A 17,194-nucleotide genomic window follows, 5' to 3' on the forward strand; every position below is an offset into this window, starting at 1 on the left:
GGATGAAGAGAGCCTTTGATCAGAAAGTGCATCCTTGATGCTTCCAAGTCGGAGATTTGGTGTTGAAAAGGATCCTTCCTCCTCAGACAAATCACAGGGGTAAGTGGACTCCTAACTATGATGGAAAGATTGTACGCCAGGTAAGATTGTACGCCAGGTAAGTTGAAAACCTGAAAAAGGCAACTTAGGCAAAAATGGGTATCCCGGTGGATTGAAAACCCGAAAGGGCGATCCAGGCAAAAGTTAGGGGTTAAGCGAATGACTGCGTTCTGAATATCATCTCGTGTCGATAACTGGAAACTTTCGAAGGATAGGAAACAGTCTAATCACCTTTTTCAGAAAGCTGATCATTTGGAGGATCTTGAAGACGAGCGAGTCATAGCAGAATTGGAACCCGATAGAAATCCATTTCACATTGCCATTAGATTAATTTCTGTTTTTATCTTTTGTTGAATTACCTCTTTCCAGGGATTGTTTCCTGATGTAAATGCCTATTCAAAGGCCATTCAATCAATAAAATCATTTTATTCAATATATCTCTGTGTTCATTTTCATTTTTACTGTTTTGTTTGCAAAAATGACGTCCGAATTTTTGGTAAACATTGCTTCATGAAACATAAGAGATTTACAGGTACATGCTTAATAAACATTTAAAATTGCTGTAAATTTTAAGTGCTTTGGATCGTCTATTCAGAACAGGTACACTTGGAGCAGTTCCTTAAGGTTCCCAGCAGATGGTTCGCGGATGTTTTTTCTTCAACAATTGGTATTTGGTACATTATCCCTGCGAAGTTGGTCCAGGCATTGGATTCTTCAATCCCCAACAGGTTCTCACTACTGTACTTCCCCAAGCATTTGTTTCAGATTATACATGCCCTAGTAGAGTCGACAGTGTCAGACTGTATCTTCCCAGCAGAAGCGGCTGCTACTCAGAGTTCGATGCCAGATCGTTGATCTCGACGCTAGATCCATGGTCTCTTTCCTTGAAGCAGAATCTCGGTACCGTATCGGTGTTTACTTCCCCTGATGAGTCGTCTCTCTCGCAGATTATGGTTGCCAGAACCACAGTCGCTTTCCTCAGTAGCAAGCTTTTAGTGTCATTCTCTCCCCAGTCAGAGTCTCGGTATTTTGTTATTGCCAGAACACCGAGTGGTTGCTCATTTCCCCACAGAGTTCATTGTGCTGTGTATCTCCAACAGCATTGCCAGGGTCCAGAAGATTGTGATCATTTCCCCAGCAGAATTCCCTGCTTCGGCTTGGCGTTCTCTCTAACCTAGCATTTCGCATCCCTGCATGTAGAATCATATCGCATTGCATCCTCCTAAATGGCGTAGCATTTCCATCTTCATGGAGCATTACGCCATTGAAAAATTCAAACATACGCATGTAAAGCATAAGACATTCTCGGTATCCTAAGTGATAAGCCAGAAGTTTGTTTTCAGTACTCAGACTGAAGTTTGTTCATGACTTATCCTTTATTATTCCCAGCAGGGGTCGTTGGCCCACGCGCCGCCTCAATTATCATTTTCCCTATTTCTGCCGACGCTGATAGACATGCAAGTTTCCGGTATTCAGACCGAACTGGCATTCAGGCCAGTTTTCCAATGTTCAGATCGAAGAAGTTTCCGACGTTCAGGTCGACGCAACTTGTGGCATTCAGGCCAATTTCCGGTGTTCAGACCGAAGTGGCATTCCGGCCAGTTTTCCGATGTTCAGATCGAAGAAGTTTTCGACGTTCAGGTCGACGCAACTTATGCCATTCAAGCCAATTTCCGGTATTCGAACCGAAGTGGCATTCAGGCCAGTTTTCCGATGTTCAGATCGAAGAAGTTTCCGACGTTCAGGTCAATGCAACTTGTGGCATTCAGGCCAGTTTCCAGTATTCAGACCGAAGTGGCATTCAGGTCCGTTTTTCGATGTTCACATCGAAGAAGTTTCCGACGTTCAGGTCGACGCAACTTGTGGCATTCAGGCCAGTTTCCGGTATTCAGACCGAAGTGGCATTCAGGTCAGTTTTCCGATGTTCATATCGAAGAAGTTTCCGACGTTCAGGTCGACGCAACTTGTGGCATTCAGGCCAATTTCCGGTATTCAGACCAAAATGGCATTCAGGCCAATTTTCCAATGTTCAGATCGAAGAAGTTTCCGACGTTCAGGTCGATGCAACTTGTGGCGTTCATGCCAGTTTTCCGGTATTCAGACCGAAGTGGCGCTCAGGCCAGTTTCCCGGTGTTCAGACCGATGTTTGATAATCTAGTATCTTTCGATGCTCAGATCAAAGTCATTTCCAGTATTCAGATTGATAAGCGGCATTCAGGCCATGTTTATTTCTGTGTTACCATTTATTTTGGTATTCAAGCTAACATTCTTTTTTCGGTGTTCAGACCGACTCTCAGTGTACCAGACGGATTCTTTTTTCAAGACTACCTCTTTGCCGATCCTGACAGGCATTATTACTTTATTTTTCACTTTCCTACTTCAGTGTAAATTTTCGGGCTTTTATCGTATTCAATCACTTGATACCTCGAAAGTGCAAAAGTCGTTGCTATCTTCATTTAGGGTTTCCAGTTGATTGAATAGGGGCAGCTGTAATACCCCAAAATTTACCCTACATTTTTTCTGGAAGCATTGGATTATGTTTCACACTTCATTAGTATCATACTAGCTCATACTCATTGCATACTGCATTAGTGACTTGGAAATCAGGTTTTGATTGATCACTCCTTAACAGAAGGAGCCCACACGAAGCAAGATTGAGAATTGGACTTCATTCTCTAAGTATACAAGTCTCAAGGGTCTCAGGGGGCTCCAGGTATCTCATTATGGTCCTCAGTTCATCAGTGAAGGATTCAGAGCTATCACAGTGTTCATCTGGATTTAATCAGGAAATTAGGGTTTCATGGCTACTTGCAACAGGAAATGTTTGGTTGGAGGTAGAGGAGTTCATCCATGTCATGATTGGAGAGGCATCTTGGGCTAGGAAGACTCACAATTATCTCAGAAAGATCCATTGGCAAGCAGTGCAATCAGTTCCCGATCAATTTTGCCCAAAAACTAGGGTTTGGTATAAAATCAGTTTATTTCTGATTCTTTGGGTGAAACTCTTTTCCATGGCCCTACATATGTCCACAAGGGTCTACATACAAAAAATCATCTTTTTATTTGAGCCAGAAGTGCTTCAATTGATCACTGGAATCGGGAATCAGACAGTTTGGGAAAAGTCAACTGTAAGGCCAGAAAAGTCAACTCCTGACTTTTTGAGAGTGGAATCTCAAAATTCATGCCTAGGGGAGCCTACATGTGAAATTTGATCAAAGTTGGATCATGGATTCATCATTTAATCAGGAATTGGAAAAGTTACTTAATTTGGAAATGGTTGACTTTCCATTTAGGGCAAGTTTTTATGATTTTTGCACTCACTTTAAGCCCATTTTCCATCAAGATAAAAGCTCCATTTGAAACTTTCTCCAATATGAAAGTTTTTCCTTTTGTTCCAAGCTTTCTAGAAATATAAAGTTTGCTCCATTTGGATCAAAATTGAGAAAGTTATGCTTGGTCAAAGTAGGGCATATTTTTTAGGACACTTAGAAAAATTTCTAAGTCTAAAAATCTTCAAAGTTTGTCAAAACTTTCTGGCCAGTTTTCTTGCACTTCACGGCATCAATTGAAAATATTTTCTTCACAATAATTATACCTTGCCATGTCCTCTTTCACCTCCCTTTGGAATCATCTCATTTGGATCCATGGTTTGAGAGATACATTCACTTAAAGTTGGCACCATGACTTGAAATTTCTAGGCAGATTTTATGCCTAACTTGCCCAACCAATCTTGCAATGGTGTGACATGATCTTGAGGTGGTTTGCTCATCAAATTATGTAGCCACAAAGTCACCACCTTGAACTGTTTTCTTGTTGCCAAACCAAGCCATGCATGCTGCACAAACCCAGCCCATGTTTGTTTTCCTCATTTGGCCATGCAGCATATTCCCATTCACTTAGAATTTTGCCAAAATAAGAAGCCTCACGTGCCCTCTTTCTACACCTCACCAATTGCATCATTTGCTCACCCCAAAACAGATTGATTTCAGAGCCCATTAAGGAGCATTAGACCCACCATATTTAAGCTGAAAAACCCTAAACATGAGAGAGGCCATTGGAATTTTTGAGCAAGCAAAGGCAAGGTCACAAGTCAGATTTCTTTTCTCATCAAGTTCTTGAAGGGAGGTTCTTGAAGCACCAAGGCAGCACCATTTCCTTCTAGCCTCTCCACAATCAAGAAGCAGTGGACTAGACTTCCACTAGGTAACACTTTTGTTCCTTTTCCATGGCCATCTATTGATACATCCATGCTTGCTTCATTACTGTTTACCATGCTAATCATGTGCTGATGCTTGCTTCTGAAGCCCTAAGTACGAGGCCATGTTCATGATGTTGATTTGTGTTGTTAATTTCTGCTCATGCCCGTGTTCATATTGACACCTTATTGTCAACTTTTCTCCATGATTAAGCTACCATTTCACCTAAAACAAGTTACCATGTTAATCCTTGCATTTTATACTTGAGAGCAGGGCTTTATTTCGTGTTTTTTGATGCACTATGGTGGTCGCATTTTGGTGTTGAAGTTAAGAGAAACCCACTGCATTGCCCGCGTTTTTGCATGAACATGGCGCTATGGTTTTGGTTCCATGAAGAAGACGATCACGTGTCGTCTTGAGAACCGCTGGATCTAGCGTGTATGTTTTAATCTGGTTCATCCGCTTGTTTTTGTCTTTTAGTGTTTTAAATAAAAGTGACTAATTGATGTTATGTTCACATGGCCTTTTTAAATAAAATGTTATTTAAGTTGTCACGCCTGATTTAAGTTTGTTTTGGACTGTGGGCCTGCGCTGTTTGCTTTCCATACCCTGCGTTTCTAGCCCATTAGCACATCATTTATTTCCAGTTCAGTCCAAATGCTAATGCACCCCCTTTCCATATCCTTTTTTTTTATTCCCATTTTTATTTCTGTTTTTATTTTAATCATTTAAAATATTTTCTTTGTTCATAAAAATATTCAAAAATATTTTCAATATTGCTTGATGCATTATTTAATTTTATTTAATTTTTATTTTCGCATTTAGTTAGTATTAATATTTTATTTTAATTATTCATTCCAAGTGGTCCATTTTAGCATACATTTGTTTCTTGATTTTATTTTTATAACTTAAAATTATTTTTAGCTTCTGATTTTTGGGATGAAGGTTGACCATTGCCCCATGGTCAACCTGGCCTTTTCTTGGATTTTTATTTCACATTTTTAATTTATTCTTGATTTATTTTTAACCTAGTTTTGTTGGTTGACTTTTGGTTTGACCTCTGTTTTATTTCAATTAATTCATGTATTAATTTTCATTATTTTTAAAATCTTTTTGGGGGATAATGATGTCCTGACCCCACCTTACTTAGTTTAATTTTTCATAATTTTCTTGATTAATTTGCTATTTATTTGATATTTTTTAAGTTGACATGAATTTTCAGTTGACTTCTTTATGATCAATGTTTGACTTAGGGATTGCTTATGGCAATTGAAGAGATCTTTTGATCCTCCCTTGTTCATCTCATATGCCATGTATTAGAGGCCTTTTATCTTGACTTTATTTGATCCTTACCTCATTTCCTGATTAAATTATTTCAGTGAACCCTTTTGTGCATCTTTTCATGTTCATACCTCTCATGCCTTGTTTAATGCTCCATTATTTCATTCTTTGATTCTTTGATTTGATTATACACCTGTTACTTATCTGATTTGATTGATAACTGTTGCCTACTTGTATGATGATTGAGGCATATATTCTTATTGTTTGATTGCCATGAACCATCCCCATTCATAACAAATGTACCTCTCTCCCATAAAGTGTATAATATTTATTCTTTCATTCTTTATTCATCTTTTAATACAAGAATTAAAACGAACATCCAATAATCATTTCAAAACAAGATCAAAAGCTTGATCCAACGTCGAGTAATCATTTTCAAAACTTAACAGAACCAGCACGCATTCATCCATCCTCTTCTAAGTCGATTGCCTCAGGCATCACCATCTACCTGTAAGTCGATTGCCTCAGGCATCGCCATCTACCCTTATCCGTGGCTCCTCTCCTTGCTCCCTTCGTCGACTCTTGTTCCGTTTAGGTAGCACCCATTAGGTAGAACCCTTTGTATGATAACATATGTAGAATTCCCTTATTCTTTGCATGCTAACATTAGGTAGATGTTCCTCCTTTGTAAATCCTAACACATAGGTCCACATTGCATGACAACTCTAGGGCAGAGCTTCCCCACTTTAGACCTTCCGTGCGTCTCCGATCTTGTGGCATGTCAGTCCGTTCTATTGCAAAGAGGTAACTGCCTAAGACTCGAATCAGCAAGCTGCGACACCTACTGCTAGGACGTTGAACACATTGCCCGCTTTCCTTTGACACAGTTGGTGTCCTCCTTTGTAAGTCCATGTTCAGATGGCAATCCTTAACCCCTAGTTAGCCGAACTACGATAACTCTGATTCTCATGTTCATATGAGATACGTAGGCACGAGATGCGATGTCTTGCCGAGTTTGACTAACGACTAACAACTAATCCTTGTTTGCTTTCACCCTTGTTGTGATCCTTTTCTCTCGCCCTCGTTGCGATCGAGACCTTCCCTTTATCTTGCCCTAGTTGCAATCGAGACCCTTGTTCCCGTAGTTAGTTGAACTACGTTTTACTCTGATTCTCATTTCAGATGAGATATGTAGGCATAAGATGCGATGTCTTATCGAGCACACTTCTCTTTTGCCCATAGGTAGTCGAGCTACGAAGACTCTGATTCTCATACTCAAATGAGATACGTAGGCAGTGGATGCGACATCCTTGCGAGTCATTTTCTTTTGACCTTCTTTTAGCAGATAGTACTTTAGATATACCTACACCCTTTAGACGAGAACAACAAGAGTGGATCCCGTAGAGTACTACGGATGCGTAGGGGTGCTAATACCTTCCCTTCGCATAATCGACTCTCGAACCTTAGATTTGGTTGCGAGACCTTGTCTTTTCCTCTCTTCAGGTTTTCTTCGATCGTTTCCTTTCCCTCCTTTGGGATAAATAACGAACGGTGGCGACTCTTTTGTCTTTCCTCGTCGGTTGTTTTTTCGTAGTTGCGACACATGTCCCCTCACAAGGTGAGTACTAAGACTTATGAAGATGCTTAGATTCATGGATCATGAGGAGAAAGTATCGTTATCTCCACAAGATGATTTGTGATTTAACAATACCTTTGAGATGATATCCTCTAAGTGAGGTTTCCCTCAACTTTGAAAACCATGGGTTGTTTAAGGTCCTTGGAGTCATAGACTCCCTTTGGAAGAATGGTTGCCAACGTGAACGTGACTCACATTCCAGCAAAACTCCAAAAATAATCTATTCCAAGTGGGATGTTTGTGTCTCCCTTTCAAGACAACTACGCCTGACAGGTCAACACGAAGTCCCTCCTATCTTATGTATACTCTTTAAGCATGTGTATTGGGCTTCTCACTCTATACTACCTATCCTACAAAATCAGAGTAAGACAATATATAGCAGGAATATATAACAGGAATGGATAAGTAAAGCCAGTAATAACAAAGATAAACATCCAAGGAAAATGATACATGCAAGCTAGGCTTGACTCGCTTATGGGAACTCCATATTGTCCCAGCAGAGTCACCAACTGAAGCGCCGCGAAAAATACAGAGTCGCCACCAGATTTTATTTATTCCAAAGGAAAGGGAAAATAGCGATAAAACCCCAAATAGAGAAATGGTCTCGCAACCAAGAGCGGATTCGGAAGTCGGTTATGCGAGGGGAAGGTATTAGCACCCCTCACACCCATGGTACTCCATGGGAACCACTTGCTCGTATCAAACGCGTATGGATGTTTATTTATCTGTAAGTTGCTTGCTATCAGGAATGAGAAAGAGAATAAGGTGGGGGGAGAAAATAAGTTTTAATTTAGTGTGCTCACCAAGGATTTGGCCCCTCGTGCCTACGTATCCCCATACGTGCAATAGGGAAGTCAGAGCTTCGTAGTTCGGCTCAAAAATGGCGTATTTATTTGGTTGTTTTTACTGAACAGTATTGATGTTCATGTGCTACTATTCACTTGCTTGTATACTATGTCATGGAGGCGAAAAGTATTTGCTTGTTTGCGGTAAAGTGGATATGCTTGGTTCGCACTCTAGCATTTACCCATTACTTGCTCGTACATGGAGGCTTAAGCTTCGTTCACGGTAGAACGGAAGTAATACGTCCTTATTGAAAGGTTTTGGATAGAGTGCACTAAGGCAAAAGATGATTTGATTTGTTGGGTCGATTTTATGCATTGAGATAAGCATTAGACCCTTGGTTAGATACAGTGAACGGTCCAATAACTAGGGAGTTAAGAGGACAATGTTGTCCTAACCACTCTTTTTCATCCAAAAAAGAGATTTGAATTGTGAAAGATTTTGGCAAGTCTAATCGTTAGAACTTAGAGGGAGACAAGTCTCTAACCCTTGACTAAGTACAATCAACAATTGGAGTACTTGGGAATCGAGAGGACAATGAAGTCCTAACTATTCTTTTTCATACTCATAGCACCTTGATCTAACTTGTTTGAATGATTAGATGTTTTAAGGGGGAAAGTCAAGTGTCGGGTCCTCAGGCTAGATACGGCCGACAATCCAATTACTTGAATGTTGTGTACAAACACGTACACCCCATTTGGCATTTCAATTTGTTATGACAAAGATTTTGAAAAAGGTACTTGATGTTGGATCAAGCATTTGAATTTATTTTGAAAATAGTGAGGGATTGAATAAGGCTGAGAAGAGAATGGAGAAGATGTGAATAATGGATCATGGAATTATGGAAGAATACTTGACGTTGGATCAAGCATTTACGTTTCAATGGTGTGAGTTTTATTCGAAAAACAACTTGACGTTGAACCAAGTACCTTTTGTTTCTTTTGAAATGATTTGTTTAACGTTTCGTATTTTATCTTGGTTATTAACATGCATAGTAAACTAGCTAGAAAGCAATAAATCTAAATTATTACATGACTAGGGGAGGGGGAACATTTAACCCGCAATGGGGGGATGGATCCATACAATACAACATACATGGGATGAAAGGAAAATACAAGTTACAAATTATTAACTATTTACCGTGCTTATGGCATACAAGTGACATGGTACTTCAAACAATACAAATCTAATGAATAAAAATGAAATGGTTAGGAGAATGGCTAGCTAGGAGTGAACTTGCATCTCAAAGTCAACATGTGGACACAAAACAACAAACAAGTTAGCATGAGGTGAAGTCGAATGAATGAGAATGATGCACCAATATGTAAATACATACAATGGTTAGAATCGATGCAAAAGGTAATGGATTAATCAATGAAAAACAATCAAAGATCTATCCTATGATCAGGGAAAATGAAATTAGACATACAAAGTATTCATCACCTAAATTGAAATGGGATTTTCAATTTACAATACGATCATAATACCAAAGGAATCGACTAAATGGACAATTAAATGGGAGTTAATTCTAAAGACTAAAGTCTACCTAAGCATGGATTAGGATCAAGATCAATCAAATGAGAAAATCACAATTCAAGAATCTAAATCACAACTTGAAATCTAATGAACATGATCATGACAATCATAATGCAATATATGAATCAAAATGGAAAATTATCCTAAAAAACCAAAGTATGGTGAAAATCTAAAATTAACCTAATTAATCCAAATCATGAATAAAGTCCACAAAGAGGATTATCAAACCCTAATGACAAATCATACTAGTCATAGCAAGATTAATAAATGGAGTTAACTCCTGAAATCCAAAATATAACTAAAAATGATTTAATCCTATCAAATCCTAATTAAACCTAATTAACCTACATTATGTCATATTATCAATTCACAATTTATGCACAAAAACTGGAAAAAAAACAGAAAGAAGAATTGGGAAAAAGAATAGTTAAGATTAACAAGATAAATTAAAATGGGATTAGGGTAAAACATATGAATTAAGTAAATGAGGTGTGGGGTGTGGACAAGGAAATCGCTTGGGACGAAGGGCCAAGTCTCCCGAAAACCCCAAGAATCGGGTTCAGTGCAAAATGAACACGAAGACTAGATTTTTCACATTCAAGCAAAATAACATATTCAGGTCGAGACTTTCATCGGCGCCGGAAGAGAAAACTCACTCAGTGGCATATGCGAATCAACGGAAAAGAACTCACTTCAACATCCATCAATTTTCGAGTATGTGTTCAATTCGGACTCCAGGAATTTTGAAATCAAAATCAAAATCACAATCAAGCTCACAAAATTGTTCTTACGCGCAAGTAAGGAAAAGCGAAGGGACAAAGAACCTATCGGATTCGACGTAGGCTCTAGGAGATCCGCCTTGATCTTCTTCTTCATCGTGTTTATGCTCGTTGTGCACTTGTTTGATTTGTGGTTGTTGGTTTGCGTTGCGCTTACGAAGAATAGGGACGGTGCTAAATCCTGACGGAGCTATTTCGATTCGAAGGGGAGCGTGATAGTTGCTGAATCTAAATGAAGATGACGGATTATTATCGATACGTGACGTTGCAGAACGAAGATGGATACATCGTTGTGTTCTTGATGAATATTTCCTTTGTGGGCGTTATGTTCTTTGTCGAATAAAGGTGAAGAATGATGCTTTCCTACTCGTGATTTTTTTTCTTCTCTGTAATACCTCTACTTCTGTTATATTTCTTTCTTGGTTCCACCTTCTTCGCCTATGCTTCTGTTACTTTTTCTTTTCCCGATTTTCTTGCGTTTTCTCATATCTGTCTTATGAGGAGTTATTGATAATTTTCTTCTAAATGGTTGTAGATTCTTGGTGGTTATTGAAGGAGGTTATTGGAAGGTAGTAGTTGGTTCTTGGGAGAAGTTGGAGGAGGTTGGTCTTGTTAGAAGGTTGCAGTTGAAGGGAAGTTATGTTACATGACGTTAGGTCCGGGTGAAATTGCTGGTTCTACGATGGAAGGTGGTTCACACAGGGAAGTTACTTTTGGTTCTGTTCTGTGTAGTGGAGAGTGAGGGAGATGGGTTGGTTTGGAAGTGGTTCTGGTGTTGAAGTGGGAGAGCCAATTGCAGGTTCAAATCAGGGTGATGAGTTAAGGGTGATGAGTTAAGGGAGAGGAATGGCGAATGAAGATTCCATATGCATCTGCAATAGGATCTATCATGTATGCCATGTTATGTATTCGACCAGATGTCTCATATGCTTTAAGTGCAACGAGTAGGTACCAATATGATCCTGGTGATGCTCATTGGGTAGCTGTCAAGAATATCCTTAAGTATTTGAGAAGGACTAAGGACTCATTCTTGATATATGGAGGTCAGGAAGAACTGGCTGTAATTGGATACACCGATGCTAGCTTCCAGACAGATAAGGATGACTTTAGATCGCAATCTGGTTATGTGTTTTGCTTAACGGTGGCGCTGTGAGATGGAAAAGTTCAAAGCAAGATACAGTTGTTGATTCTACAATCGAGGCCGAGTATATTGTTGCCTCAAGTGTAGCAAAGGAAGCTATTTGGATCAAAAAGTTCATTAGTGAACTTGGCATAGTTCCTAGCATTGTGGATCCCATTGGTCGCTATTGTGATAACAATGGTGCTATCGCACAAGCTAAGGAACCTAGATCTCACCAACGATCCAAACACATACTTAGGCGTTATCACCTCATTCGAGAGATAATAGATAGAGGAGATGTGAAAATATGCAGAGTACCTACACTTGACAATATTGCTGACCCACTTGAGATTTTCTGTTATGTCATTGAAATTGGCATTGCTTTGTCGTGGTTATGGTGAGGAGAAGAATGAAAGTTGTTTAGTTGTGAGGGTCATGTGAACCAATTGCTATATTATTCACTATTTTAGAGATAGCTTCAGCCTTGTACATGGAAGAGCTCTGTTGTTGTTGGTTAACACCACATGAACTATTCCAGCTACCATTTTCTGGCTCTTTTCAAGTCCATGAACAGAGGACCGAATGGATGAAATGTGAGTTTCCAAAGAGTGCTATTCTTGGGAATTGCTATCATAATACTGACCAGGATGTTGGAGATTAAAAACCATACGCTCTGGGTACCCATTACTTCCTGGAGAGTCCTGATTCCAGCTAGATACACCTTTGCGTTATGCATGTTTCTGCCAAAGCTCCAACAACAAATTTGGCCATTTGTTGTAGATAAGTTTCTATTTTTCCAGGTTGGTTTATTAGCATTGGTTTCTTTTAGTGATTCCACCAGTTAGCAATTCTGAGAAGTGTTGTCAATTGTTAGCTCTTTGGTTAACTTCTTCTCTTTATGCTTTGTACATATGCAGGTCGACCTGGTTTTTATTATGGAGAGATGTTGGTTTATGCAGGTCTCGGTTCACATTGGCTTTTTGCCTACGGAATTTTGCAACAGATGATTATCACGGAGTTGTTATAAAATTGGCTCTGAGTTCAAGTTCAGTTTAGTTTTGTGAAGTTGGTTATACCGAGTTTCCTTTTGGTTTGTTAGAGAAATTGTGCTAGTTCCCATCGTGCAACTCGAACATGGTTTGGGTTCAAGTTTGGAACTGTAGTAATTTTGTTGTAATGTAGTATGGTTCATGGTTAAGTGTATGAAATGTGAGGATGCTTTGTGAAGATGCTTTATAATTTTGTTGTAAATAAGAATATGAGGTATAATGTAGTATGGTTCACGGTTAAGTGTATGAAATGTGAATATTGATGTATGTATGGAAATTGAATGTTAGAGATTGGATCAAAAATGTTTGTGTTGCAATTTGGAATTGAATGGTTTAATGGCTTATGTTTTAGAATGGAAATTAAATTGAAAGTGGTTATTTATGTAGTTGAATGCAAAGCTTGAATACCTATATGATCATGAATGTGGTTAAAATGTAATTGAATGAGATTCATTATGGGATTTTGAGTGGTGCCATTGTACATGAAATGGTTTTTAAATGGTTATGAACATGAGATTTAGAACATGATATAGGTATTGTACAAGATGAACATGGTTTTTTTTTTAAGTTTAGAATGAACATGAACATGAATTAAAAGGTGAAAAAGGCATTGGTTTAAAGTAGTTTATGAAAATGATTAAGAATGGTTTTAACATATGAAGATGATTAGAGATGGACTTTGGTTTAAAATGGACATGTATTATGATTTGAAAAATAAGATGGTTGGAAAAGATGGGTGACTTTGGTCAACTAGTTGATCAAAAAGTCAACTTAGGTAAAAATGTGTAATTTTGGATGAAATGATACGTAATGACTTGTATGGAATGGGCTTGAATGAGTAACACAGTGCCCTTAGACCAGATGAAATGTGTCGTGTTCCGAGACTTGAAATCCAATCAATCAAAGCCAACCAAATGATACTTCGCCAAGCAACAAAATGTAACACCTTGAATGAATACCCCGTGATCAATGCATAGGGGCTCAATGCATAGGGGCATGAATAAGTAAACCTCTGATGAATTGTCGAACCAATCAATGAGCCTCCACGAATGACCAGATGAACTAGATAAGCCTTAATCTTAAATGTATTCCATAGTAAAAAAATTAGGGTTTCAAAGATTCGATTGACTCTGATGATGCTCACAATCCAACACCCCTCCTAGTTAATGCCATGTGTGATAAAAACCCTTGAATCCACGATTATACTTTTTCAAATGCAAGTGGAATATGTTATAATACAATGGATATGTGGATGAGATGAATGTTTATCAGGATATGTGAATGCTTAGGGTTAGTGGCCTAGATGAACTTTGTGAGAGATATGGTGAATTTTGGGGTATGACACATAGTAACCAATATTTTTCCCTTCCAATGTATGATAATGATGTTGTTATGTCGATTTTGTTATGATAATGATGTTAAGATGTTGATGAGTTGTTGTTGTTTGTTTATATTAGTGACGTGGTAACATGAATTTATTGTTGTATGATGAATGATGTGATGCATAAATGATCAAATATGTATGGGGATCCTTTTGGTTAATCTTGTTGTGTTAATGCATGTTATTTGAGAGTCATGCATCATGGTGTATGGGTTGCGGTCCAGATTTCGTGAGCCTCGATCCTATGGTGATTGATTGGGTGTGAGTACCTAATTCCAATTATGAGGGATTAGTTGAGCATTACCTATGGTGATGGTAACAAATTTTGGTGAGCCTCAATCCCATGGTGATGGATCAGGTGCGAGTAGCTAATTCTTATTATGGGGAATTAGTGAAGCGTTATCTATGGTGATTGTAGTGATTTTAGTGTGCTCCGGTTCTAAGGGGGAATCGATCCTATGGTGGGGATCATGGAGTGAGATGAACCTGAGTGTTCATATTTAGTACCACGTGCATGTCGAGTCGGTATCGAGTATATTGCATAAGTGTTGCATTTGTATGGATTATTGTTGATGTGTTTTGGACGAGATGTGTTGCATATAATGTTAACGATATTTGAGACTTTGTTACATATGATGTTAATACTGATTGAGATGTGGTTGCATATAATGTTGATGATAATTGAGATGTTGTCATATATGATGTTGATGATGAATTGGGTGTGAGAATGTGATATAATGTTGTGCATGATTGTGTAGATGTTGTACTCTATTCTTCATGAGAAGAAGAAGAAGAAGAAGAAGCGAGCAAGAGCCCTAAACACATATCATCTTTGTATTTCCTTATTTTTTCAGGAGTTGGAAGATAATATGTCTTTGGAGCTCTTCGTTAGGGTTCTGTATGAGTTGCTTCATTATATGTTCTTCATTAAGCTAAGCTAAGCTATATATATATATATATATATATATATATATATATATATATATATATATATATATATATATATATATATATATATATATATATATATATTAGAGTAAACAATTTCACCTTGGTTGTTGGGCAAAATCGAGGTGACAAGTGGCTTATTCATTTTACCCATCGGTTTTATAAAAGAACCGATGGAATATATTACTTACATAAAAGGGTGAATAGTAAAAAATAAAAACTAACATGTATTGTTTCCTTTTTCAATTTTTTACCATTCACCACTTTCTTTGTGTGCTATAATATTCAAACAAAAGACTTACAATGTGAAACAACAATATTGCTTGTAATTTACAGTATGTTTAGGAATAAATTTTTTAATGTTGTCAACCGAGAAAATCAATAAACTAGGGAGTGCTTTCTTTGATTGACAACATAGGGAGGTTATTCTAAAATATAAAAATGGTCTTGTAAGAGGTGGAAACAACAATGATGTGTACAAGTTTGGAGCGACTATAGATGAGTTAGAATTAAGGTAATACTTGATTTATGAGTTTATAGTAAAACATGATTATCTAACCCCTCGGTTATTAAAGAAATCGAAGGAAAAGATAATTTAATTTACAAAAAAATAAATAAAAAAGACACCACTTTTAAAGAAATAAAAACATAAACTGCGTTTGCTGGGGTTCAAAGTATGTCCTGAATTTGTTCAACCCTCGGTTATTTTTGAAAACCAAGGGAATGGATGGTATTTTTTATTTAAAAAAATATGGCGCGTCTTGGAATTATATCTGGGTTTTTTGTTCGGTAAGATGAAAGTTTTGTCATGAAATGTATTATTTCTAATAGTGAAGCCATCATGAACACGATTAAGGTCTACTCAACCCCAATTTTGTTTCTGAGCTAAGATATATCGAATGGATATCCAATGTTTTCTTGGTCATGAAGGCATTAGGGGAACGGATAATATGTGCCGACTACACCGACTTCAGTTGATCTTGCCCAAAGGATTCATACCCACTCCCAAATATTAAAAATCTTGTGGATACCTCTGTAGGCTATAAATGTTTTTTCGTTTATGGATGCATATTCCAGCTATAACTATATACCAATGCATGAGGTATACATGGACAAAATTTCCTTCATAGAGGAGCCATCTAAGTACTAATCAACATCATGCTATTTTGCTTGAAAAACACATGAGTGACATACCAAATAAGGATGGAAGAAATCTTTGAAGAGGAAATAGATGAAACACTAAAAGTCTACATGGATGACATGATTGTAAAGTCCATAAAAGAAGAGCAACATGACAGACACCTTGCTAACGTGTTCTAATAGGTTCAACAATACAATATGAGGCTTATCTAGATAAGTGCCTCATCAAAGTCAAGGTTGGAAAAATATTGGGATTATACCTGATAGAGAGATACATAAAAGAGAATCTAGACAAGTGTAAAATGATTATCAAAATGGAAACATCCATCATGAAGAAAGAAATAATTAGGCTAAATGGGATAATGGCCTCAAATAGATTCATTTTGAATGGACCCAAGAATTCAAACAGGCGTTCGTGTCTGTAGCGATAAATTCATGATCATCAAGCTATGGATAAGCAAGACATCAAATAACAAGAGTCACCACCGCGCTTTTATTGTTTCCAAGGGAAAAGGGAAAAGTACGAACAAAACCCATAAATAAGAAGTTTTCAAATCAAAACTAATAAAATGCCAGAGATTACAGGTAAGGGGGTTGGTTACACATAGGGAAAGGTGTTAGCATCCAAAGTGTCCTAGGTACTCCTAGGGAGCCCTTTCTTGTGTACATATATATTTTTGTACAAATGATGTTAGCAAGCAAATAGAATGGGGGGATGAGAAAAGAATTCATTAATTATATTTTTGTGTTTGACAATACCTTCGGACTTGTGCCTACGTACCAACATAAAAATGAGGGATCAAAACCTCGTAGTTCGGGGTATAAATTTCAAAGTGGATGCATTGCTTTTTAACAAAAAAAATTAAGTTTGAAAGGCACAAAGGCCTAAAAATTGTTTGAATGGGTTAATTCTTTTTGGATTTTGAAAATTTTAAGTCAAGTATAGTTAAGTATATGTACAAGTTTGATTGAGAAAAGAAGCTTGAAAAGGTAATGGCATAAGGCCAAAGTTTCTAGTTTGTAATATGGTCTAAGTTTAGAAAACAGACACAAGCAAAGAAGTTTTTTTGAAAGGAAGGAAAGATTTTTGAAATTAAAGAAATGGGGAGGAGATGAAGAGACTAATCCTAAGCAAAAATTTAAAAGTTGAGAGTTGAAAAGATCTGACCAATGGGTTGCAATCCAA

The 17,194-nt window shown here is 37.7% G+C and overlaps 1 pseudogene; it reads right to left on the reverse strand.

Moving 5' to 3' along the window:
- Positions 1 to 17,194, reverse strand: part of LOC127131545 (uncharacterized) — a 93,150-nt pseudogene that overhangs the window by 63,502 nt on the left and 12,454 nt on the right.

Source organism: Lathyrus oleraceus, chromosome 3 (assembly GCF_024323335.1).
Source record: "Lathyrus oleraceus cultivar Zhongwan6 chromosome 3, CAAS_Psat_ZW6_1.0, whole genome shotgun sequence".
NCBI classification, from domain to species: Eukaryota; Viridiplantae; Streptophyta; class Magnoliopsida; order Fabales; family Fabaceae; genus Lathyrus; species Lathyrus oleraceus.